This window comes from Scleropages formosus, chromosome 20, assembly GCF_900964775.1.
Source record: "Scleropages formosus chromosome 20, fSclFor1.1, whole genome shotgun sequence".
NCBI classification, from domain to species: domain Eukaryota; kingdom Metazoa; phylum Chordata; class Actinopteri; order Osteoglossiformes; family Osteoglossidae; genus Scleropages; species Scleropages formosus.
In genome coordinates, this window is record NC_041825.1 from 3141321 (window position 1) to 3169264 (window position 27944).

Below are 27944 nucleotides of genomic sequence, written 5' to 3' on the forward strand. Positions count from 1 at the left end.
GCCGAAGGTCAGAAGAAACGACTACAAAGTCGATCATCGACCTCCGTCCAAGGGTGTCCTGGTGCCAAGTGCACTGATGGACACCCTTATGCATGAACATGGTGTTTGTTATGGACAAACCGTGACTAGCACAGATATCCAGTAACAACTCACCACTCGGGTTCAGATCAGGGAGGCCGTTCCTCCCAATCACGCCCATCCAGGTGTCACTGTCGCTGCCCACGTGGGCGTTAAAGTCCCCCAGTAGAATGACAGAGTTCCCAGTGGGAGCACTTTCCAGCACGCCCTCCAGGGACTCCAAGAAGGCCGGGTACTCTACACTGCCACTAGGCGCATAAGCACAAATGGCAATGAGAGACCGTTCCCTGACCCGAAGGCGCAGGGAGATGACCCTCTCATTCACCGGGGTAGACTTCAACACATGGCGGCTAAACTGGGGGCCTATAAATAAACCCACACCCGCCCGCCGCCTCTCACCCTGGGCAATGCCAGAATAGTGGAGAGTCCACCCTTGGTCGAGAAGAGTGGTTCCAGAGCCCAAGCTGTGAGTGGAAGTGAGCCCGACTATATCTAGACAGTATCTCTCAACTTCCTGCACCAGCTCAGGCTCCTTCCCCGCCAGTGAGGTGACATTCCAAGTCCTAAAAACCAGAGTTGGCGTCCGAGGTTTGGGTCGGCCAGGCACTCGGCCCAGACCACCGCCCAAATCACAACGCACCGGCCCCTTACGGTCTCTCCGGCAGGTGGTGAGCCCACCGAAGAGCGGCTCCACGTCATGGCTTCGGGCTGAGCCCGGCCAGGCCCCGTGGGCATAGACGTGGCCACCAGGCGCTCGCATGTGAGCCCCCCCCCCCAGGCCTGGCTCCAGGGTGGGGCCCCGGTGACCCCATACTGGGCCGGGTAAACGAAAGCCTTGATTTTTTCTTCATAAGGGGTTTTTGAACCGCGCTTTGTCTCGTCTGTCACCCAGGACCTGTTTGCCTTGGGAGACCCTACCAGGGGCATATAGCCCCAGGCAACATAGCTCCTGAGATCATTCAGGCACTCAAACCCCTCCACCACGGTAAGGTGGCGGTTCACGGAGGGGTGTGTTATTTTGTATTTGTATATTTGTCTTTCGAATAAAATATCTCTATATCTTCCATATATTGCAACACCCGTTTCGCCCCACCCCAGTTCTGTAGCTTTCGTTCCTCTTTTATTCAGTTTTATATCCTCTGTTTAACACTGAGGAACAGAATATTTTCCTCTCTGCTCTTCTGCACACTTTTTCCTGTGTAAATCCTCCACAATGTCCTTGATACTAAAAATCCCTCTGTGTCTATTTCTGGGTAAGTTGTATTTGTTCATTTTTAAGCTATAATAACAACAACAATAAATAATAACAATAATATGTTTATATACACTTAATAATTCCTTGTTTCTTGCTATGACTTCTTTACTGATGTTAATTCACTGTTTCCTTTTCAGAACATCTGAGCAATTGTGCTCTTAAAATTTCAAATCAATAAACTTTGAAAGATACTTCACTTGTACTAGATAAAGGAAATACATGCATATGAATACAGAGTGCATGCTGTTGATGTTTAATTTCAAAAAAACTGTGTGTTTGTGACGAGCAGTTTGCTACATTAACAAGAAGGCGTTTCAAATTCTTTGGCACCTCTAGGTGTTTTTTTATGGTGTTTGTGGTTATGGTCTAAAGGGCTACATACATCATACATTGAACAGTTTTTTTTTAAAAAAAAAAAAAAAACAATGCTGAGACATCTTTTCATCTGTTGTTATTCTGGGAAAATGTTGGACTATGAAATAGCTTTCTGCAATTTGCTGACAGTTGTGATTTCATGGTAGCTTTACTTCTGTAAAATGTGTAACTTTTGGTGAAATATGGAACAAAAGCAAAGTATAAATAGGAGCTCTAGCTGAATGTGAGAGCATGGCCATATGTGTGCAGCAGGGTGAAGGAACATTTGTCAGGTCGAGGTGGATTGCTTTCACCAAAAAAAGTGCTAAAGCGCTTTTCACTTGTACTAAGTGCTTGAGAACCAGTGCAGTTACAGCTCAGCCTAAATGTTGAATCTAGCAGAACACACAGCTTGTCACTAAAGTTGGTTGCAGTTCTAAAGCTGCTTTTGTAAGGCGAGATGAAAGAACTGAACAAACATCAGTGTTATATATACCTTATATATATTCTGCAATGTGCATAATGTATTTTGAGTGTAATACATTACAATAATGCTGTTATGTGTAATATGTGATCTGTTTGAAACATGGACAGAAAACACAGGCCAAGTTAACCCACACAAACACAAAGAACACCGACTTTCAAATTTCATTTTGCAACCCTGGAGAGATTTTTCAACATCAACATGTGCTAAACAGCCATGTCATTCTGACCTTGTTTTTTACTACAAAAATTTGCAAAGAAGATTTTTAATATCTCACATCTCATTAATATTTTAATATATTTAATATCTCATAATCAGAGATATAATGCAGATATAATTCAAGTTTCAAGTTTATTGTCTTAGATACAAGTACCATGTACATGTATCATGAAAATCTTCCCGAATGCTTCTCCTCAGACTATGGGCAAGGACAATAGAAATACTGCACAAACAAAACAATGACAAACAAAACAGTGTCAATGACAGTAAATAACAATAGCAGCAATGACAGCAATAACGATAAATAATGGTAACAGTAGTAACAATAATGGTAACAGTCAGAGAACTCAGAACGAGAGAATGAGAATGAGAATGCTTAAAGTGACTATGTGATCTACCAATGTGCTTGGGTGGAGCAGTCCAACTCTAGTTACTAAAGGTGGCACATTGGAGAGTGTTGTATAGTCTTACAGCAGTGGGTAAAAGCTGTTCCTATACATAGCTGTGTGGGTTCGAATAGACCTAAGCCGTTTTGCAGATGGCAGGGAAGAGAAAAGTGCCCGTGCTGGGTGACTATGATCTCTCATAATGCGCATCATCTTTCTGAGGCAGCTTGTGGTGTAGGTGTCCTCGACTGCTGGTAGCTGTGGGACAGCTGGATCCTCAAATTATGAATACAGCTGGGATAGGAAATCTATTTATAATTTAACTTGTTTGTAACGCCAAAGTGAGAGAAAAATACCACTACCATAACCACTACTACAAAAAGAAAAACATATGTGTGTGTGTAACGCCAAAGTCAGTATACCACTAATTCAGAATCAGTAAAAGGTCAATAAAACAGACACACCTTAATCTGTTTACATTGTGGTTCAGTAAAAATGAGGTTGATCCCCATATGTCCTCATTTACTCAGCACTGTATGAGAGTTGGTGGGCTGCAATATTTGTGCATGTATTTCTGAATAACACACACACACACACACACACACACACACACACACACACACACACACACACACATTTTCAGAACCACTTGTCCCATACGGGGTCGTGGGGAACTGGAGCCTACCCGGTAACACAGGGCGTAAGGCCGGAGGGGGACACACCCAGGACGGGACGCCAGTCCGCCGCAAGGCACCCCAAGCGGGACTCGAACCCCAGACCCACCGGAGAGCAGGACTGCGGCCCAACCCACTGCGCCACCACACCCCCCTTTTGTGCAACTTGTTGTGAGTCATTTCCCAGCTTTAGCAACTCTTCTAATTTATGGTAATATTTCACGATGTCTGTTTTCTGCAAGTCTTGCATGGGATGCCTTGCGACGGAGTGGCGTCCCGTCCTGGATGTGTCCCCTTCCCCTCTAGCCTTGCGCTCTGTGCTGCCAGGTTAGGCTCCGTTTCGCCATGACCCCACTTGGGACAAGCTGCTTCAGACGTGTGCATGTGTGTGTGTGTGTGTGTGTGTGTGTGTGTGTGTGTTTTCTGCGCAGTGTTATACGTTTTGTTCAGTTAAAACAGAGCATTCATACAACTTCGTAAAGTAATATCAATAATTTTGCAGAATGTTTTAGAATCCGGGATTTGAGTTTTCCATGATAAAAGAATAAAACCTCATTTTAGGACAATAAAATAATGGCTTTTAAAATGCATTTTTTTGTGAACTCACAATTTTTAACAAATTACACACACACACACACATTTTCTGAACCGCGTGTCCCATACGGGGTCGCGGGGAACCAGAGCCTACCCGGCAACACAGGGCGTAAGGCTGGAAGGGGAGGGGACACACCCAGGACGGGACGCCAGTCCGCCGCACGGCACCCCAAGTGGGACTTGAACCCCAGACCCACCAGAAAGCAGGACCTGGTCCAACCCACTGCGCCACCGCACCCCCTCTAACAAATTACAGAATATATTATTTATATCCTTTATTCTAGGCATATTGTCACATAAGGAGGTTACACAGACACAGATGTGTTGCTTTGCATCCAACTGTGGATGAAAAGGGTGATGTTCTCAGAAGCAGAATAAACATATATATGTGTATCGGGCAAACACAGAAAGAAAGTGCTGAAGCAAGACAAGGAACATAGAGTGAAGGGACATTCTGAATGTTTCGTAAAGGAAACTGACTGGCTGAATACACAGAAACATGACTGAGATTGTGCAAGGATACAGGACCGGGACAAGAGCACAAAATACAGACGCAGATGGAACTAGAGCTCTGGAGTAGAACACAAACACACTGTGAACAGGATTTTAGAAGCATTTGATTATACACGGAACAAGAATTGCTAAGTAGGGGCCAGGAAATGCAATAGAGAGCTGATCAAGAATCGGCAGCTATAGGTATTTTTCCCGTGCTGGGGATTTGGTGTTTATATTTACATTTACATTTTTTCATTTAGCAGACGCTTTTGTCCAAAGTGATGTGCATCTCAGCAAAAGTACAATTTATACATTACATTAAGAGAAGGAGACATAGCTACAAACATGAAAGTCTAAGCAAACCTAATTTGTTACCTACCACTTGCTGCACCGAGGTTCATCGTTCAAGTAGGTGCATAAAACACAGGATAGGCAAATCCCGATACCTTCCCACCAATTTTTTTTTCTTTTTTTTTTTAAATATTATAAGATACAGAAGTAAGCAAGGGTTAGGGTTAGGCTTGGGCGAAGTGGATCTGGAAAAGGTGAGTTTTCAGACCCCTCTTCAATACAGAAAGAGTTTCTGCAGCTCTGAGTGACAGGGGAAGGTCATTACACCACAACGGACCCAGAACCGAGAACCTCCGAGCTTTTCCTTTCCACCAAGCCAGCAGAAGTAGACAAGCGAAGGGGCCTGCCTGGGGTGTAGCGGTTGATCAAGTCTTGTAAATAGCTGGGAGCAGTTCTATTGATGCATTTGTACACGGTAACCAGGGTTTTGAATTTGATTCGGACAGCTATAGGAAGTCAGTGCAGAGAGATGAGTAGAGGAGATACATGGGAGCGCTTTGGCAAATCAAACACAACTCGTGCAGCAGCATTCTGTAGAAGCTGCAGAGGTTTGATGGCATGAGCAGGAAGGCCATACAGAAGAGAGTTGCAGTAGTCCAGACGGGAAGTCACCATAGCCTGGACAAGTAGTTTGGCTTGAAGTTGGAGAGGATAGCTCCGCAGGGAGGTCCAGCATGAACCAGGCAGGTTGATGGTGAGAATTTGTCAGTGATTTCTTTGACTTTGTCTCTGAAAAACAAAGCAAAGTCTTCAGCAGTAAGAGAAGAGGGAGGAGGAGGTGGCGGGGGACACAGAAGGGATGAGAAGGTGGCAAAGAGCATGTGTGGTTTTTTGGATGCAGACTGTATTTTGTTGTGGAAGAAGGAGGTTTTAGCTGAAGAGACGGCAGACTGAAAAGCAGCTAAGAGTGACTGGTAAGCATCCAGGTCCGATGGAGTTTTGGATTTACGCCATCTTTGCTCTGCAGCCCGCAGTTTGGTCCTGTTAGCACATAACATATCGATCTGAGAATTGTAGAGCAGAAGGGAGAGTGGCGAGAGTAGCAGAGGCAAAGCAGGAAGGTGAGAGAGATTTTAAGTTGCAGCGAAAGGTGACAACGGGTGCAGAAAGAGACGAGGAGTTAGTGGTGAGCGAGGATTGAAAGGAAATGAAGAAGTGGTCAGAGACATGTAGCGGAGTGACAGAGAGGACGGGACAGCCACAGTTGCGGGAAAATACAAGGTCAAGACAGTTGCCGGCTTTGTGAGTAGCAGGGTATTGGGACAGGGAGAGATCAAAGGGTTTATTGGGTTCAGGTGTGCTTGATGTGGCTGAATGACTCTGCGGGCTACCCCTACTGCGTTCATCTCAAGTCTGTTTTTCAGAGATCATGACAGTACCCCCTCTTCTAGGAGCAGCTCTAGTGGCTTGAGGAGGACGCCCCCTTGGGCGAGGAGTAGGGCAGTCAGGATGCGCCCGGTGGAAGTCCTCTATGAGGCTCGGGTCTAAGATGTCACTTCCTGGGAACCAGGATTGCCCTCCTGCCTCATACCCCTTCCAGTCCACCAGGTAGTACATGTGGGCTCGACGTCATCTGGATTCTAAGATAGTTTTGACAGTATAAGTGTCACAACCTCAGGGCAATAGCCTGAAAGATGACAGGGAGTGCAGCGCTGACCACACAATAAGCTCATTACACACTGTAATGATGACGTATCATGGTGGAGACTAAGGGGTTGCTCCGCCCCCTCGATGCTCGCTCCCGGGCGCGCAGGCTGATATACTTGGCCGTGTACACCTTTTGTGCCTCGCACGTTTTGGAGATTACTTTAATGTTGTTTATTTTATTGTAAGGACAGCTGTGTGAAATATGTCATCCATAGTTGCCCACAAGATATTAAAAAGAAGAGCTTCCTTTTGTCCGTGTCCATCTGGATTTATATAATTTTACGCCTTTCTGGAATCCACGTGAGGATCTGGGCTAACTCATTAGCTTAGCCGGATCGTTACAAATGGCGCCCGAACTGTGAATGAATACCCTTAGAAGGAAAGGTTTGGACACTGGACAGTGAGTATATTTGGAGTATCTCTTTGGTGGATGACGAAGGAAGCAGGCAAACTATTTTTGGAATTCGCCTTTTTATTTCCTTGCCTCACGCACGTTGGCTAGGGGATTTACGATATTTCGTTCAATCGTGCACGGTGTGGCAACCTAAAACTCCAGTTGGGCAAACCGTGGGACATTTTTCCTCGTCTTTTTCCCATTTCCTGCGGAGTTCTACGCGCCGTGAAAGAGAGGAGAGGGAAATTTAAAAAAAAAAAAAGGGGGTTAAAGGTTAATTGTATGTGAGTGTGTAATATATGTTAATAGTTAATAGCTAAATAATGAAAACTGACCAGTACTGAGTTTAAGAGTAATTCATCATGTAAGGTTATTTGATGATATTATTTTCTTATGTATTGTAATACACTGAGTGTCTTCCTATTGCACATGTGCTGTTTTAACCTGCTTTAGGATAATTTTTTTTTTCCAGTTATTCATGGTCACGTTTCTGTTTTGATTCTCTCAGTACATTTACAATGGCTAGACGTATTGTTGCATTTGTGGATGACGATGGTGAAGGTGATGGTGTTCCACTTGGGCTGTTGGGTGATGATTCGGTCACAATTCAGCATCTTGCTGCTCAGGTAAAAAAGTTACAGCAACAAGTAGATATGCTGACATCTGCATTTAGTATGTCTGTTGACTTGCAACACAGCTTGCTACAGCAGTTGGAGATCCAGACCTCTTCACACTCACAGGGACCAGACACACATGCCCATCCTATGTTTACCTCCACCCCTGCTACACGCACACTCACAAAGCGCAATAGTCGAGATGCCGAGGATTCTCAACATTCGCATGGACAGGATGCTGGTGCCCATCCTGGGCACACTTCTCTCACTGCGGCACACACTCTCTCCGAATGCACAGCCCGGTCATGTCCACACCCCCCGCTGGTTAGTTCTGCTCACCTTTCTGGCCTTGTGCCACCCAAGTTTGATGGGGGTGATTCTATTGACCCAGAGGATTGGCTTCAGTCTGTTTCGTTGTACAAAACAGCGGTTGGCTTACCTGATACTCGGTTTTTTCTAGAGTTGACGAGGCTGTTTGAGAGGGAGCCTCGGAAGTGGTACTCTGCCATGCAGCCCCACCTACTGTCGTGGGAACATTTCTCAGATCTCTTTCGTCAAGCATTCTTACCAACAGACAATGAAGAGAAGATCTGGAGAGGGATTTTAGACAGTGTTCAGGCTTCTGATGAATCACTTCCCACCTTTGTCGCTCACCTGGTGACTGAGTTCAAACGACTGAGGCAACCACCATCTGAGCAAGAACAGATTGAGGTGATTTGCCGGCATGTCTCAGACCAGTATAGACTGGCCCTCCATGCGGCCGCACCCACAACTTTAACTCAGCTGCTCCTGACTGCCCATGAGCTACACACTGCCATGGGGCCTATCTCCCCTAACAGGACTGCCACTTCTGCTCAGCTGACCCAGCGACCAAACTTGCACTGCTACAAATGTTTTACCCCCGGGGTCACCACGCGTAACTGTGGGACCTGTAGGAAAACTAGGCAGAGTGGAAACACAGAACCTGGTGGGGGGGCAGCTGCGAGTCCTCAGGCAGATCAAGAGAACCCAAACGCTCCACAAGACACTAGGGGTGACCCGGGTGCTCGACCGCGTAGGTTTCAGAGGCCCCGGGGTGGAAACCAGAACCTGGAACCGGGGCCCAGCGTACAGAGCACAGGGGGTTCTCACTCCGTTAATTTGGTGCAGGACAGCCCACGGAAGTCTAAGAACTCCCCTTTGTCGTCAGTGGTAATGGTTAACCAAGTTTTTCTGAAGGCGACATTGGATACGGGCGCGTCCATTTCAGCAGTCCATCCATCCACTCTCCTTAAATGTGGAATAAATGAGGATATTGTTCTCCCTTGGACTTTCTCCCCACTTGAGTTGGCTGACTCAAAACAGTGCACTCCTTCGGGTGTTGTGTGGCTGCCCGTGAGCTTGTTGGGTCACTTGTTCACACATCGCTTTGCTGTGATTCCAGACCTGTCTTGCCCCATTCTTTGGGTACTGATTTCATGATCCAGGCAGATGTTCATATTCATCCGGCCACAGGTAATGTTAGATTGGGAGACAATGCAAACTACGCACCAGACCTAGGCCTGTTGGAGGGGGAGTTTGGGGACTTGGAAGGTCATGTAGCTTGCCTGACTTTTAAGGATACCAAAGTTGATTTTATCCCAGTGTTGGATCAGGCAGCTTTACTTCCGGCAGACAAGGAAAGGCTGGCAAGCCTGTTGCGAGACTTTGAATATCTTTTCAGTGGAAAGCTGGGGAAGACCTCATTAGTTGCACATATAATCGACACAGGAACTGCGAAACCAGTGTGCCTTCCTCCCTATCGTGCCTCACCCGCTAAAAGAAAGATTATCGAAGAGCAGATTTCTAAAATGTTGGAGGATGATATTATTGAGCCGGCTTCAGGGCCCTGGGCGTCCCCAATCGTGATAGTGGAAAAGCCTGGCACAGAGCCGAGATTTTGTGTGGATTTTAGGAAAGTGAACAAATGTACAGTGAGGGACTCCTATCCGCTGCCGAGAGTAGATGACTCTTTGGATTTTTTGGCACGCGGTAAATTCATTTCAACTCTAGACCTTGCACGAGGTTATTGGCAGGTCTCGTTGGCTGCAGATTCGAGACCAAAGTCAGCTTTTATCTCTCACAAAGGGCTCTATCAATTTAAAGTAATGCCTTTTGGATTGTCAAATGCGCCTGCGACATTTCAAAGGCTAATGAACACTGTCTTGGCAGGGCTCACACACACCTGTTGTATGGTGTACCTAGATGATATAGTTGTTGCTTCACCAACCTTTGACCAACACCTGACAGACCTCGCTAGTGTATTGGGGCGTTTGGCGGAGGCTGGCCTTTCGTTGAAGCTGGCTAAATGTCATTTTTGTACGCCAAACCTTCGTTACTTGGGTTACCTGGTAACCCCAGGAGGCATTGGTCCTGATGAGAGTAAGGTTGCTGCAATCAAGCAGTTTCCCACGCCGAGGACGGTTAAAAACATGCGACAGTTTCTTGGTCTGACAAGTTACTATCGTAGGTTCATTTCAGGGTATGCTCGTATCGCTGAGCCCATGTTCGCTCTTTTGCGGGAGGATGCCCATTTCACGTGGTCTCCTGAGTGCCAGCAGTCTTTTGATCACCTGAAGCAGCGGCTGACTAGGGCACCAGTACTTGTTTTACCTAATTTTGGGAAGCCTTTTACAGTTCATACGGATGCTTGCGATGTTGGCCTTGGGGCCGCATTGACCCAGACTGAGGAAGATGGCTTGGAAAGGGCTGTCGCATTTGCAAGCCGCACACTTCACAAGTCAGAGCGCCTATATTCCACTTCTGAGAAAGAGTGCCTTGGGGTGATTTGGGCTCTCGAACACTTTCGTCCATATGTTGAGGGCTCCTATGTAACAGTTGTTACGGATCACAACAGCTTGAGGTGGCTGATGTCAAGGCCCTCCCCCTCAGGGCGATTAGCTAGATGGTGCCTACGACTACAAGACTTTGACTTTGAAGTGGTCCACAGACCAGGCTCTGCAAATTTGGTTCCAGATGCCCTTTCGCGGAACCCTGCCTGTGATCCTACCGAGCCCGTAGACCTGTTGCCATCATACGCCACTATTGGCTCTTTGAACCTCAGACGTCAACCACTGTTAATATTGGAGGACAAGCAACAGCTTAAGTCGCTCCAGCAGGGCGACCAGGTAATCGCATCGCTGTTCACGGAACTGGAGAGCGGATCCTGTGTGGACTCAACAGATTTTTGCATTCAGGACGGTTTGGTTTACTTCATGGACAAGAGGGCTTCCTGCCGGCTTCATCCTCTTAAGGCCCTGCGTTTCTATGTGCCGGGACTCCACCGTGGTACTTTACTGAGATATTTTCATGACCACCCGATGGGGGGCCACCTAGGCATTACCAAAACCCTTGGGCGCTTACAGAGACGAGTTTATTGGCCAGGTATGAGGGGTGATGTCAAGAGGTATGTCCAGTCCTGCGTGACCTGCCAGTTGTCCAAGCCAGCCAATCAGAAGCCTGGAGGCTATCTGAAACCAGTAGTCGCTACATATCCATGGGAGTTTGCTGGTGTTGATTTCATGGGTCCCCTCCCCAGATCCGGCCGTGGGAATGAATATATTTTAGTTTTCATTGACTATTTCACCAAGGGGGGGCGCGGTGGCGCAGTGGGTTGGACTGGGTCCTGCTCTTCAGTGGGTCTGCGGTTCGAGTCCTGCTTGGGGTGCCTTGCGATGGACTGGCGTCCCGTCCTGGGTGTGTCCCCTCCCCCTCCGGCCTTACGCCCTGTGTTACCGGGTAGGCTCCGGTTCCCCGTGACCCCGTATGGGACAAGCGGTTCTGAAAATGTGTGTGTGTGTGTGTGTATTTCACCAAGTGGGTGGAAATCTGTCCAGTTCGAGAGGCTACAGCGGCGACTGCGGCCTGCAAGTTTGTCTCTGAGGTGTTTGCGAGACATGGCGCTCCTGCGCACCTGGTCTCTGACAGAGGTGTTCAGTTTGTGAGTGACTTCTTTGAGGAGGTTGTTGCTGCCATGGGCTCAGACCACAGGCTGACTACAGCCTACCACCCCCAGTCTAACCAGAGGGAACGAGTGAACCGTACTATTAAGACTGCAATCCGTGCTTATGTGGGGCAAAAACACAGAGACTGGGACCTCCACTTGCCGCTGATATCCTTTGCGTTGAGAACAGCTCCACACCAGAGTACGGGAGATACCCCAGCTTTTCTTTTGTATGGCAGAGACCTCAATACACCCCTTGATTTGTGGTTGTCACCAAGCACTCAATACATGGCTGATTCTGTAGCGGACTACAAGGTGGAGCTCACTTCCGCCCTGAGAGAGGCGTATGATCATGTGAGGGAGTCCCTAGCGGAGAGCCAGTCCACACAGAAAAAACATTATGATAAGAATCGGCGTGCCGTCTCGTTCCAGGTCGGTGACTTGGTTAAACTGAAAGCCCATCCTCGGTCGGATGCCTCGGCGGGTTTCTCGGCCAAGCTTGCCCCAGTCTATAAAGGCCCATACAGGATTACCAAAGTTTTGTCTGAGCTGAATTACAAGTTGTCCAGGGTGGCGGATGCAGCTGATGGTGGTGTTCACCATGTTTCTAATTTACTTCCATTTTTCACTTGGGATGACAAGGAGGACCTGGAGTGTTTGCCCCAGCAGTTGGCTGAGACCATTTTGCAGGAGCAAGAGGTCTGTGTCCCTGATGAGCAGGACGTATTTGGCTTTGATACCCTGTTTACGGAGCCGGACGTCCATGACCAGTTGGCGGCTGCTCCGACTGTGGGGACACAGCCTCCCTCAGTTAATAGTCCTGTGGTCACGCCCCCTGTAAACTTTTCCTCACCCCGCGCTGACGCTCACCTCCAGCACCCACAACTTGTGCACATGCACACACATCCGTATTTTCTTCGCAGTGGATGTGCTGGTGATTCCTGCCTCACATACGCACAGCCCTTTCATGCGGAAACACGCTCACTCTCGCAACACCCTACTCATCCCACACAACCTGCCCACACGGCACACCCATACTTCCTCCGTTCTAGGCGCACACCAAGGGTTACCAGTGGGTGGGATGTTAACAGATGGACAAACCCTTATTTTGCTTTACAGTTTGGGTTTTGACATGTTTTATGATGTTCTGTTTGTTATTTTGGGGTCTTATTGTATTTTGTCTGCGAAAGAAAATGTTTTTCTTTGGCTGGTCTGGAGACTAGCGGGTATTGAAATGTTTGAAGGGGTTATGGCTGCAATATGCACCACTTGTTCTTGAGATACTGTTCAGACCTGTGTGTTTTAAGTTTTTATTGTAATATCTTCTGTTTCAGTTTCTGCTTTAACAGTGTGAAGTTTGTGGAAAGAAGAGAAAAAAAAAAACAAAAAACTTAAAGGATGCTGTTCTGGCTGTGTAATGTTGGGCTATGGTATTATGCTGGGCAACTGTCTTTACTTTCTTTTATGTGCCACTGTTTGTCTCTGTTATGCAGTGATGTGCTACAGTGAAGGGGTAGATGTTTTATTTCTATTGTGGTCTGAGGACAGCCCTTGATCTAAGTGGGGGGGGTATGTAATGATGACGTATCATGGTGGAGACTAAGGGGTTGCTCCGCCCCCTCGATGCTCGCTCCCGGGCGCGCAGGCTGATATACTTGGCCGTGTACACCTTTTGTGCCTCGCACGTTTTGGAGATTACTTTAATGTTGTTTATTTTATTGTAAGGACAGCTGTGTGAAATATGTCATCCATAGTTGCCCACAAGATATTAAAAAGAAGAGCTTCCTTTTGTCCGTGTCCATCTGGATTTATATAATTTTACACCTTTCTGGAATCCACGTGAGGATCTGGGCTAACTCATTAGCTTAGCCGGATCGTTACAACACACCTGTGCCTCATTTGAAAAATAATATAAAAACAGGAGCTCTGACCACAACCATTTGTGGAATCTCTTTGAGACCACACACCCTTCCTCGCACTTGTCTTGTTTTTCATCGCTCCTTGATTTTTGGATTAAGACCCTTGCTTGTCGAACCACAACATTCACATCAAGCCCTTTGCTGTTTAGATAAAGACCCTTCATATTTCAAACCTCGTTCTTTGGACCATGACCACAACCTTCTGGATCAAGCCGCTTGCATTTCAGACAAAGACCTTGCGCATCTCCACCCTCACATTTACCGACCCATGACCACGCCCCTTCAGATCACGATCACTGCACTTCGAATGGATCTTCGTAACTCAACCCTTTCAATTTGGACTATGACCTGAATCATGATTCGGACCCACACCCATGCCAAGAAACCCCACCTCGACTCCTTTGTGGCAGATGCTCTCAAGTCACACTGTGCCTCTTCACCTACCCCTCTTTGGCTGGTCGCACAAATAATACTAACTCAGCACTACACTTTCTTTGTCGATACTCCATGTGAAGTCATAACAATAAGCTTGGGCACCATCCACCTTAAGGGGTGGAGGTGGAGCAACAGCATACTGGTACAGTAAAAGTGAAATTGAAAAAGACTTGAGCACGGAGACGTGGAACATGGACAAATTCTGTAATGGACAGGTAACTGTAACCGGTATGTGACAGTTGATTCTTTTCATAATCTTGAAGGCTCTAATTTATCTGGGAGACCGTTTTTCCTATGGTAGATGTAGTTTAATGTTCCAAGTGGACAACCATACTTTCCGTCCTGGGTCCTAGAAGACTGTGCGCTACTTGTTCGCTTGTACCTTGACGATCTGGACAGAGTGCTGGAGTTATCTGAGTACGTATTGGAATGGAGTCAATTTGTTGAACAAGTGTCTGCCCAGGAGAGGTACCGACTAAATTCGCCTGGTTCTGTGCACAATAGCTGTGGAAGAACCGCCCGATCTCCTGTTTCAGTTTCTTCACTTGTCCATTTGACTGGGAATAAAACTCTGCAGGAAGACTGACAGATATTCCAAGTCGAGAGCTTTCCAGACCCTGGATGTGAAGTGGGGCCCTTGGCCCGAGATTTTGTCTTCCAGGACTCCATACAGGCAGAAGACTTGCTGGAACAGGGCTTCTGCTGACTCTATTGCAGTAGGCAGTTTCTTTGGAGTTACTAGATGATAGGCTTCAGAGAATCAATCGCCTACCACTAGTATAGCTGTGTGTCCCTCCAAGCCGGGCAAATCTGTAATGAAGTCCACGGCGGTATGAAACAATGTACAGTGTTCTGTGAACTCCTTGGTATCCTGTACTGGGAGAGCCAGAAGCTAATGCAAAGCTGCAAGCAAATTGTGTAATGTGTCATGGTCGCGTCAGAGGGAAGCGGCGGACCCAAGTGCAGAGCGGTAATCGTGGTGTCTTCGGGGAAATCCAAGAGAGGAGGTCAGAGGACAGGCAAAGGGTCTTCGAGGTGCGAACGTCGTAACAGGGAGGATCCAAAAGGCGAGGTCAGTGTGCAGGCAAGAGGTCGATAATCCGAAGGAGGCAGTAGATCGGGGGAACAAGGGACGGGTTCGGGGAAGGCGTTCAGGAACAGGAAATGGCTGGAGAAGGTCGCTAATGAGGAGGCAGATCAAGGTTCCGCATCAGCTGGTTGTCCGACGCAGCCTTTTATGCTGCGGTCTGCGTTGGGTCACAGGTGTTCCGTGTTGGTCCGAAGGTGTGGGCGTGGCAGTACCCCCCCCCCCGAGGATCGGTCCCGAACACTCGAGGGCGACCAGGGGGACGGCCTCGAGGCCGAGGTGCGGGCCGATCCGGATGACTGCTGTGGAAGTCGGCAATGAGGCTTGGATCAAGGATGTCTCGTGCCGCTACCCAGCACCGTTCCTCAGGTCCGTATCCTTCCCAATCCACCAGATACTGGAGTACCCCTCCACGACGGCGGGAATCCAGGAGCGCCCGTACCGCATACGCTGGTGCACCACCGTCAGGCAGGAGTATTGGGTCTGGAGGCGTGCTTGCGGGCTGGTGTAGGGAGGTGGCCAAGGGTTTGAGGAAGGATACGTGGAACGTCGGGTGTGTGCGTAGGTGTTGGGGCAGTTGCAGGCGATAAGAGACCGGGGTAACTCTGCGGATAATCTTAAAGGGTCCTATGTACCTTGGGCTGAGTTTCTTAGACATATACGGTCCTTGGAGACCCCGGGTTGACAGCCACACCCTCTGTCCAGGTGCAAGGGAGAGGTGCCGCCGATGTCGATCGGCTTGATGTTTGATACGGGTTTGTGATTCTTGGAGATGTCGTCTGACAGCTGCCCATACCTCGCCGCTGGTTCGGTACCAAGAGTCCACAGCCGGCACATCGCTGGATCCCGGTTGCCATGGGAACAATGGTGGCTGGTACCCCAAGATGCACTGAAAAGGAGAGACACCTGTAGAGGTATGGGTGAGCGTATTGTGGGCGTACTCTGCCCACGGAAGGTATCGAACCCAGTGAGTTGGGTGTTCAAGACAATAGCTTCTGAGGTACCGACCGATGTCTTGCTGTAGCCGTTCAACCTGCCCATTGGCTTGAGGGTGGTACCCCGATGTCATACTCACTGTGACCCCGAGTTTCTTCCAAAAGGCCCTCCACACACGCGATGTGAACTGAGGACCCCTGTCGGACACTATGTCTTCGGGTATACCGTAGAGCCGGAATACATGCTGAAACAGCAACTCTGCTGTCTCCAAGGCAGAGGGGAGCTTGGGCAAAGGAATCAAGCGACAGCCCTTGGAAAAACGATCGATCACGGTCAAGATGGTGGTCTTACCATCTGACAGTGGGAGGTCCACTAAGAAATCTAACGTTAGGTGCGTCCAGGGACGGTTGGGTACCGGCAGGGGTTCCAGGAGCCCGGCTGGACTCTGATTTGAAGCCTTGGACTGAGCACAGACTGGACACGCCCGGATGTAGTCTTGTACGTCCTCCCGGAGGGACGGCCACCAGTAGAGCTGCTGGATCCTAGCCTGAGTCTTCCCAAACCCTGGGTGCCCTGCCGCTGGATGGTCATGGGCCCATTGTAGGAGAGTCGTCCTCAGACCTGGTGGAACATATTGTTTTCCAGAAGGTTTACCTGGTGGTTCGGGGTCCCCTTGTTGGGCTTGGGCCAGGTCCTGGGTGAAGTCCCACTGAACGGGTGCTACAAAGCAGGACCTGGGCAGGATGTAGTCCGCTTCCGTTACCTCCTGCGTTTCGTCATGCAGCCGGGAAAGGGCGTCCGCTTTGATGTTCTTGGGACCTGGTCTGTAAGTGACAGTAAAGTTGAACCGAGAAAAGAACAGCGCCCACCTGGCCTGATGCGCGTTGAGGCGCCGGGCTGTCTGCAGATATTGTAAATTCTTATGATCTGTGAATACCAAAAAAGGGTGTTGTGCCCCTTCTAGCCAATGCCTCCACTCTTCTAGGACTAACTTAATTGCCAGGAGCTCTCTATTTCCTATGTCGTAGTTTCGTTCAGCCTCAGACAGTTTCCTGGAAAAGAATGCACAAGGGTATAATTTCACGGGCTTACCTTGCCTCTGAGACAGGACAGCGCCTACCCCTGACTCAGAGGCGTCAACCTCCACCACGAATGGCAACTCAGGGTCGGGTTGATGCAGAATGGGGGCTGTAGAGAACTTGGATTTGAGGTTCTCGAAGGCTCGTTGGGCTTCTGGGTTCCACGGGAGACGAGGGGTTTTACTCGCTGTAAGTGCTGTCAATGGTGCGACGATCGTGCTGAAGTTCCTGATGAATCGGCAGTAAAAATTGGAGAACCCCAAAAATCGCTGGAGAGCCTTAGTGGTGGTTGGGCGAGGCCATTGCTGGATGGTCTGGACCTTACCCGGATCCATAGCAATGCCGTCTCGGGTAAGTATGAACCCCAAGAAGGAGACCTTCTGCTTGTGGAATTCACATTTCTCCAACTTCACATATAATCTGTTCTGCAACAGTCTCTGGAGCACCTGTCGGACAGTCAATACATGCTTGGCCAACGTATCAGAATAAATCAGGATATCGTCAAGATATGCCAGGACGCCTTTGTGGATCATGTCCCCGAGCACATGATTCACAAATGCCTGGAATACACTGGGTGCGTTCGCAAGACCAAAAGGCATAACCAGGTATTCGTAATGACCCAGGGTGGTACTGAAAGCAGTCTTCCATTCATCACCCTGCCGGATACGGACTAGATTGTACGCACTTCTCAGGTCTAGCTTTGTGAACCATTGCGCCTGCTGAATGTTCTCAAGTGCGGCTGAGATCAAGGGCAGAGGATGTGGATATTTCACACAAATATTATTCAACCCCCGATAGTCAATACAGGGGTGTAACCCCCCATCCTTTTTCTCGATGAAAAAAAACCCGGCAGACGCGGGGGACGTGGATGGTCGAATAATTCCTGTCTTTAAGGCTTCGGTGATATAAGTCTGGAGGGCGGATTGTTCGGGTCTGGACAACGGGTAAATGCGACTACGCGGAGGCGTGGTACCCGGCAAGAGATCAATTGCACAGTCCCACGGGCGATGCGGTGGGAGCTCGGATGCGCGTTTCTTGCTAAAAACCTCCGCTAGATCCTGATACTCGGGAGGAACTGGCACCTGCAGTGCCGATTCTGAGCCTTCTATAGACGTAGCTCGACAGGGTAGCTGTAAGCAGGTTCTCTCACATTGGGGTCCCCAAGCCACCAACTCCCCAGTACTCCACTGAAACACTGGGTCATGCTTGGAGAGCCAAGGGAACCCGAGAATCAGGGGCAACTCCGGAGACGAAATCAAATAAAAACTCAACATTTCCTGGTGACATACACCTACTCTCACAGTTACAGGGGCTGTCTGGTGGTCCACAAAACCCTTACCGAGGGGCTGGCCATCTAGGGCGGTCACTTTAAGATGCCCCCCAATGGGTTTGGAGGGAATGCTATGAGACCGAGCAAACCCAATGTCCATGAAGCACCCTGCTGCTCCCGAATTCACCAGTGCTTGCGTCTGTACCTGTCCTGCTCCCCAGGATAACATTACAGGTACCGCGAGGCGGTTACAACAGAGGGTGCCACTCACCTTGATCTCAGGGCGGACCGGGCACTGGAGACGGAAGTGACTAGGGTCACCACAGTAAAGACAGAGGCGATTTTGTAGTCTTCGCTGTCGTTCGGGGAGGGGCAGGCGCCCCAGCCCCAGCTGCATCGGCTTTGCTTCCTCCTGTTTAGGACCGCATCTTTCTGGAGCCGGTTCTGAGGCTGGTCCCTGGGTTCTGATCTGATTATCTAAGGTTACCGCGGTTTCTATGAACCGATCAAGGGTCCATCTTTCTCCTCGGAACACCATTTCACCACGGATGCGTGGGTTTAGACCACGGCGAAAACTAGCCAACAAGGCTTTCTCTCCCCAATCGCTGCGTGCTGCGAGAACACGAAATTCTAGGGCGTAATCTGCCACGGGTCGGTTACCTTGCTGTAGATTCAGGAGTCTTTCACTTAGCTGTTCCTCCGGTTGAACCAGTCCGAAAACGGCGAGGAACCGGCTCTTGAACTGCGCATAAGTGCTGGGGAGGCCATTTGTCCAGACTGCTGTCGCCCACTCAAGTGCTTTACCCGTGAGCAGAGAGAGGACGTAGGCGATCCGGCTTTGTTCTGTGCTGTAAACTGGGGGCATACTGGAAAAAACGAGCTCACATAGAAGCAAGAAGCCTTCACATTGTGCTGGGGTCCCGTCAAAGCGGGTCGGGGGAGACAAGTGGAAACCGCGTGAAGGAGAAGGAGTGGCGTTCGACGAGTCAGGCGCTGCAGGACCGGCTGCACGTTTCTCAACGGGTTGTGGGGGCGCACGCGACGTATTCAGCACGCTTACCACCTGCTTGTAAGAGGCGATGAGGTTGTGCAGCGTCTGTTCCATACCTGCCAAGCGTGCTTCACGCGAGTCCAACTCCGCTTGGAGATGGTTCAGCTCCGCTGGATCCGTATAACAGGCGGAACCTTCTGTCATGGTCGCGTCAGAGGGAAGCGGCAGACCCAAGTGCAGAGCGGTAATCGTGGTGTCTTCGGGGAAATCCAAGAGAGGAGGTCAGAGGACAGGCAAAGGGTCTTCGAGGTGCGAACATCGTAACAGGGAGGATCCAAAAGGCGAGGTCAGTGTGCAGGCAAGAGGTCGATAATCCGAAGGAGGCAGTAGATCGGGGGAACAAGGGACGGGTTCGGGGAAGGCGTTCAGGAACAGGAAATGGCTGGAGAAGGTCGCTAATGAGGAGGCAGATCAAGGTTCCGCATCAGCTGGTTGTCCGACGCAGCCTTTTATGCTGCGGTCTGCGTTGGGTCACAGGTGTTCCGTGTTGGTCCGAAGGTGTGGGCGTGGCATAATGGACATACTCTTTGTCCTGTGGTTTGTCGTTGGGACTCGGTTCCTTTTCTTGGGCTGCCCTGATGCCATCCAAAATGGGCCAGCTGATTGGGGCAACAAAATGTGTGGCAGGAAGTATGGGCTCTGCAGGTTGCAGACTTGGAGGCACCTTGTACAGTTGGGAAGAACATCTGCTTTGGCATTCTTGACTCCTGGACAATATGTGACCATGAAATTAAAGTGGGTAAAGAACACGGTTCATCGTGCTTGCCTGGAATTCAACCCCTTTGCTTGCTGTAGGTATTCCAGATTGCTGTGGTCAGTCAAAAGCATAAATGGGTGAGTAGCACCCTCTAACCAGTGCCTCTATTCTTCCAAGGCAAGTTTAATTGCTCATGATTCCTTTTATTGACATCATGATTACTTTCAGAATCAGACATCTTATACAAAAAGAACACACAGGACTACATTTTAAGAGGACTTCCTTGCCTTTGTGATAACACAGCCCCCACCCCAACTTCTGATACATCCACCTTGACCACATAAAGCAATGAAGGATCTGGATGTCTTAGAAAAGGGACTGTGATGAAGCGTTGCTTCAATTCCTCAAAAGGTTGCAACACTTTTGGGTTCCAGGTCAGATGTCTCAAGGCCCCTTGAATCAGTGTGGATAATGGAGCTGCAATGCTGCTAAAATCGCTGATGAAATGCCTAAAGAAATTAGTAAAACCCAAAAACCTCTGCATTTCTTTCACTGTTTTTGGCAGAGGTCAAGGAACCACAGCCAACACATTTGTTGGGTCCATCTCAACCCCCTGTGGCCCCAGCACAAAACCCAGGAATTCCACCCTGTGCTGATGAAATTGGCATTTGTCCCCTTTAACAAATAATAACACATCTCTTCTGAACCACTTGTCCCATACGGGGTCACGGAGCCTACCCGGTAACACAGGGCGTAAGGCCGGAGGGGGAGAGGACACACCCAGGACAGGACGCCAGGCCGTTGCAAGGCACCCCAAGCAGGACTCGAACCCCAGACCCACCAGAGAGGAGGACCCAGTCCAACCCACTGCGCCACCGCGCCCCTGCGCCCCTCTTAACAAATAACAGATTGTCCAATTACCTTTTTAGGACTTCTCTGACATAGATGGCATGCTCCTCATAGGAACTGGAGAAGGCAACAATTTCACCTAGGTACACTAATACCTATCTATTGATCATATCCCAAAGTACCTAGGTCACAAAAGCTTAAAATACAGAGAACGCGTTACACAGGCCAAAAGGCATAATAAGATATTTACAGTGTCCCTGGGTGCTGCTAAAGGTGGTCTTCCACTCATCCCCCTCCCTAATTTGGATCAGGTTATAGGCACTCCTAAGATCTAGATTTGTAAAAATCTGGGCTTTATTAACTTGTTCAAGAGCTGAGCGATCAGCAGAAGGGGATTTGGATACTTACCAGTAATTCCATTTAAGCCCTGTAATCAATACAAGGCTGTAGACTCCCGTCTTACTTCTCGATGAAGAAAAACCCAGTAAGTGCAGGGGAAGTGGGCAGCCGAATAATCCTCAGGTCTAAAGCTTCAGCCACATAAGCTTCCATAGCTTCTTGCTCTGGTTTTGAGAGAGGATACACTCTGCCTCTAGGGGGGTGTGGTGCCTGGAAACAGATCAATTGTACAGTCTCAAAGCTAACGTGGTGGGAGATCAGATGTCTGAAACTTACTAAACACATGTCCAGATATTTTATGGGAATTTGCAAGGGCAGAGATGCTTTTGGACTTTCCGCCACAGTAGCGCTGCAAAAAAAAGGAGTGAGACATCTGTGCACACACTGTTTTCCCCAAGAAAGTAACTTCCCTGTGCTCCAGGACAGCACCAGGTCATGGACAACCAGCCAGGTGTAACTTAATACTATGGTGTTGTATGGTGACTGAATCAGATAGAATATTATAGCTTGTTTATGACAAAGTCCTGCGTTGAAAGAAAGTGGCGAAATGGCAAAACCTCTTGAAAGTGGCATTGTGTCTCCCTCAGGGTTTGCCATCCTTCTTCATTCCACATAATTCAGGTGAACTACGGATGTTGTATGGGATTTCCCCTCAGAGAAGTTGCCTTATTATTGCCATCATTTCTGCAAGGTGTTGAAGTTTCAGACAATGGGCACTTAGACGCTCTCCATGATAAGCCACCACCTCCTGGACTGTGATTAACTCTGCTTAGTTCATCGATTTTAGACAGATTCTTCTCTAATTATACATGCAGCATTCATCACTATCATATTTATAGTCGATACAGCTAAACCTGGTTCCTGTGCTGTAGACAAAAATCTGTTGTCCACCTTCCTACTTCCTTATTATTTTCAATTTCATCTCCAAACTGATTGCTCTACGCCTGCGAGACGGTTCTCGTTCTCCTTCAAGTGCACGTTTACCACCAGGCATTGTGAATAATACAATAATGAATAATGAAATATGTAAAAAAAAAAAATATGCAAAGAAAGCAGTGCACTAATGAGAAGCGATGCATTCACGGCTCAAAACACGCAAGAACTGGGAGGATGCAACTTCCTGCCTTGTCTAGCTATGCCAATTTTCACTTAATATGTCAGATGTTTTTTGTAAAATAAACATCTATCTGTAAATAATGTGTATGCCGGGGAATTTTTTACATAAATCCTGATTTACATAATCAAATTTACATTTACTGTCTGTAAAATGGCGCCAGCGCGAGGCGACATGTTGATTGCTTCTTCTTGCACTCTTGTTAGTTTAGTGTATATTATTTTGTTTTTAGGGGTGTGGTGGTGCGGTGGGTTGGACGGCAGTTCTGCTCTCCAGTGGGTCTGGGGTTCAAATCCCGCTTGGGGTGCCTTGCGGCGGACTGGCGTCCCCTCCTGGGTGTGTCCCCTTCCCCCTCTGGCCTTACGCCCTGTGTTACCGGGTAGGCTCCGGTTCCCTGTGACCCCGTCTGGGACAAGCGGTTCTGAAAGTGTGTGTGTGTGTGTGTGTGTGTGTGTGTTTTTGTCACTATCCCTCCAGCCAGTTTACTCTCTTATTACTTATGACCGCCAAACTCTTCTGCAAATATGTGAAACGGTGCGATTAGACTCAGTTCTTAGCGTTAGAGAGCTCAATTCGCTACCGTCGCTCTGCCTCAAACAGCATCATGACCACGACCCACCTGGGACCACTCAGAAGACGCGAGCTCGGAAACGGGGCCGCAGGGCTGGCGTACAGGTGAGAGCGAAACGCCGCGGGCTACGACCTCCAATGCCGAGCATTTCCCTGTCTAATGTTCAGTCTCTGGATAACAAACTGCACGATCTCAGAGGGCGACTTAAATTCCGAAGAGACTTCCGGAACTGCTTTGTTTACTACTTTACGGAGACACGGCTCACCGCCAGCACACCAGACCACGCGGTCCAGCCCGAGGGTTCCTCAATCTACCGCGCAGATCGGACTGGTTCATCAGGGAAAAAGAGAGGAGGAGGCGTATGCTTTCTTATTAACGACACATGGTGTACAAATGTGGAAGTGATTGCACAGAACTGCACTCCGGACCTTGAATATCTCCTGATCAAATGCCGACTGTTCTACCTGCCCAGGGAGTTCTCAGCTGTGCTCATGGCCGCAGTTTACATCCCACCCCAAGGGAACACACACAGCGCTCTGAACGAACTGTACCACATCGTCACTAAATACGAGAACAAGCACCCAGATGGACTGTTCATTATCTCCGGGGACTTTAACCAAGCCGACTTCAGGAATGTGTACCCAAAGTACCATCAGCACATCTCCTGCCCCACCAGAGACTCAAACATTCTCGTCCACTGCTACACTTCACACAAAGGTGCTTACCGCTCCCTGCTGCGTTCACACCTCAGGCAGTCAGATCACAGAAACTGAAGCGAGAGAACCTTCAGCGCTGGACCCCAGAAGCAGAGGAAAGGCTCCAGGACTGCTTCGACTCCGTGGACTATGACATGTTCAGAAACTCATCCTCCAATCTGGACAAGTATGCCACAGTGGTCACAGACTTCATGGAGCACCGTGTAAATGTCTGCATACCACATAAAACAGTCTGCTCATTCCCCAACCAAAAACCGTGGATAACCGCCGAAATCCGAAATAAGATCCGTGCACGAACTTGCGCGTTGCAGTCCGGACACATGGACGCGTACAAGAAGAGCAAGTACGAGCTCCGCAAAGCCATTGCCAGAGCGAAATGGGAATACAGCAGGAAGGTGGAATCAGAGTTTAACTGCACTCAAGATGCACATAGGCTGTGGCAGGGAATCCAAACATTAACAGATTATAAACCACAGATGAGGACATTGACAGGTGCCGTTCCGTCTCTCCCTGACGAACTGAACGCCTTTTATGGCCGTTTCGAGTTTGAGAACGAAGACACCCCGGTGCGGATCCCCACTGCTCTATATGATAACGCCAGTCTCACCGTCTCTGTAGCGCAAGTGAGAAAAACCTTTAGCCGTGTCAACATCCGCAAAGCTGCTGGTCCGGACGCAATTTCAGGGCAAGTTTTAAAAACTTGCAGTGAACAACTGGCTGCTGTGCTCACGGATATATTTAACACCTCCTTAAAAAGCTCAGCTGTACCCACCTGTTTCAAAAACACCACCATTATCCCCGTTCCTAAGGAGAACAAAGTGAGCTGCCTTAATGACTATTGCCCAGTGGCACTGCTGACCCCCATTGCAATGAAATGCTTTGAGAGGCTGGTGCTGGGACACATTAAGGACACCATCCCAGACACTTTGGACCCAGTGCAGTTTGTCTACTGCCACAACAGATCCACTGAAGAAGCAATACTACACACACTTCACACCATTCTGTATCACCTGGATAATAAAAACTGCTATGGAAGGCTATTATTTGTGGACTATAGCTCAGCATTTAACACTGTCATCCCAACCAAGCTGATCCACAAACTACTAGGGTTGGGACTGAGTGCCACATTGTGCAATTGGATCCTGGATTTCCTCACTAACAGACCGCAGCGTATGCAGATTGGCAGTAATACCTTCTCCCCACTGACCCTCAACACTGGCACTCCACAGGGAAGCGTCCTGAGCCCAGTGCTATATTCCTTGTTCACACATGGCTGTGTGGCCAGGCACAGCTCCAACACCATCATAAAGTTTGCTGACGATACCACCATTGTGGGTCTAATCACCAAGAACGATGAGACGGCCTACAGAGAGGAGGTGAGGCTCCTGGGAGAGTGGTGCCAGAGCAACAACCTGTCTCTCAATGTCAGTAAGACTAAGGAGCTGGTGATTGACTTCAGGAAACAGGATACGGTTCAGGCACCCATCTACGTAGGAGGGGACATGGTAGAGAGGCCCAACAGCTTCAGATTCCTAGGGGTCACCCTCACCGCCAAACTCACATGGACTGAGCACACAGCATCAACTATCAAAAAGGCCGATCAACGTCTTCATTTCCTCAGGCGTCTGAAGAAAGCCCGGATGTCCATTACAGTCCTCACCATTTTCTACAGGTGTGCTGTGGAGTCCGTCCTCACAGGGTGTCTTACATCCTGGGGTGGCAGCTGCTCCATACAGGACAAGAAAGCCCTTACAGAGGGTGGTCAAAACAGCTCAGGGAATCATCGGCACACAGCTACCGGCAGTCCAGGACACCTACACCACACTCTGCCTCAGAAAGATGATGCGCATTATGAGAGATTATAGTCACCCCGCACGGGCACTTTTCTCTTCCCTGCCATCTGCAAAACAGCTTAGGTCTATTCGAACCCGCACAGCTAGGTACAGAAACAGCCTTTACCCCACTGCTGTAAGAGTATACAACACTAACCAATGTGTTACCTTTAGTAACTAGAGTTGGACTGCTCCACCCAAGCACATTGGTAGATCACATAGTCACTTTAAGCATTCTCATTCTCATTCTCTCGTTCTGAGTTCACTGGCTGTCAACTGGTATTATTGTTTTTACTTTTACCATCTTTTATTACTATTGCTGTTGCACTACTCACTGTCATTGTCATTGTTTTGTTTTGTGCAGTATTTCTATTGTCTCTGTCTTTGTCCATAGTCTGTGGAGAAGCATTCAGGAAGAATTTCATGATACTTGCACGTGGTACTTGTACCTATGACAATAAACTAAACTTGAAATTGAACTTGAACTTAATTAGCTAAATCTTGAACTTTCTGCTGAAATTCAGGAGCCTACAGTGACATCTACATGACAAGCACTGAAATGTGCCCATGGTACAAAAAAATTGAGTTAAAAAATATTTAGGTTAATTTTGTGTGTCATGTGTACATTTGGCAAGTTATTCTCTTTACTCTCCTTATTTCTTTTAGTGTCGAGATCCACAGAGTGTTTCAATCTTGATCGAGCTCCTTGGAAGACTTTCCCCAGTTCTGTCACTTCATTTGGGTACAAGGTGATACAGGTAGATACAACAAGGTGAGGCAGAAAAATATGGATTGTAAAAGCTGTCATGCAATAGAAAGAGAGACACGAGTTGCAGGAAACTATGATTTATTGATTCCAGCTTCCTTGTCTGAGCAAAATCTGTGCTGTAATAACAGTACCGATAAAATACTAAAATATGAAATCTGTAAGGATTTGTTTTTTAGAAAATTTTATGAAAATGAATGGAAAAGAAGTAAATATTGACATATAACATATGTTAATACATATGTGTACATGTGTATAACTTTTTATACAGTGTATCTGCAGACTTCTTTTAACTGCTCAATTTTTGTGTCACATATACAATGCTTACAACTTTTTGTGTTTTATGATTTTATGCTATGTATATACATACATTCCAAAAACATTAAAATTTGTTGTCATCTACTTCAAGGATGTAAAGCTAAGTTCTTCACAAGAAATTCTGGCTTCTGTTCGAATTTCATGTTTTTACATGAAGCAGAAGAACAGGAGTCTTAACACTCAGGCTTCAGTTCAGTAATAAAATAAATCAGAGTGGTCATCAAGTACAAAATCACTCTAGATCACTGGTTCATAAACCTAAAAAAAAGCTCTATTATCATTGCCTTAATTCATTTGTTCTAAGAAATTAACAGAGTCAAAAATGTGAAAATGATTAATTTTTTGATCAAATAGTTTGTACTGGCACGTGGGTGTGGTGGCGCAGTGGGTTGGACCACAGTCATGTTCTCCGGTGGGTCTGGGGTTCAAGTCCTGCTTGGGGTGCCTTGTGACAGACCGGTGTCCTGTCCTGGGTGTGTCCCCTCCCCCTCCGGCCTTATGCCCTGTGTTACTGGGTAGGCTCCGGTTCCCCGTGACCCTGTGTGGGACGAGTGGTTCTGAAAATGTGTGTGTGTGTGTGTGCAGTTTGTACTGTGTAAAGCTGCTATTTGCTCATTCAAATACATTTAAAAAAAAAAAGAAATCTGTAACACCTATAAAGCTGTAGAGTCTTGAGAGCATCAAAACTTACAAATTAACATGGGGGTTTTCTGCTATGTTTGTATCTGACTCTCAGGTTGCTGGTTAGCGCCCCTTTGATCAACTACAGTCAGGATAAAAGAGGAAAGATTTACAACTGTGAAACTGGAAGTTCCTCATGCTCTGAAATTTCCCTTCCAGGTAAAGTATGGTAATACATCACTAATGGATGTCTAGCTCACTTTCTTTCCAATCATTGTGCAAATCATCATAGTGTGTAATGGCTGTATATAATTTAAATTTTATATCAACAAATAAAATTGGGTTACAGATATTAACAAAACACTTCTCATAGTTCTCCAATATCACCTTTTTACATCACATGGTTTTACAATGCATAGAAAGATTTTAAATACTGTGTATTATTATATATTGCTTTATATTCTAAAATCCTTGTATGAGATGATACTAAAACATTTGTATTTTAATACAGAGCCAAATCATGCAGTAAATATGTCTCTTGGACTATCAATGGCTAAACAACAAAGTGATCAAAGTAATCAAAAACAATCAAAAACAGTGGTATGTATATTTTTATGAGAACATTTATTTTTATTCATAGTAACCGTTTAATCCCTTACAGAAAATGACTATTAATAGTTCATCTTCTCTCCGTCCTGATTATTTTAATTTTTTTTCTTATTTTTTAGTTTAGATTAAATTTAACATGTCCATTTCTCATTTTAGTTTGAGATTTTTA

At 47.6% G+C, this 27944-nt stretch overlaps 1 long non-coding RNA gene across 1 annotated transcript; it reads left to right on the forward strand.

Annotated features, from left to right (window-relative positions):
- The first annotated feature begins 1235 nt into the window (after nucleotides 1–1235).
- LOC114909200 (uncharacterized) lies at nucleotides 1236–27741 on the forward strand. Its single transcript, XR_003797173.1, has 4 exons — nucleotides 1236–1331; nucleotides 26128–26233; nucleotides 27282–27385; nucleotides 27678–27741. It is a non-coding gene; the product is annotated as an uncharacterized LOC114909200 (long non-coding RNA).
- Nucleotides 27742–27944: the final 203 nt, after the last annotated feature.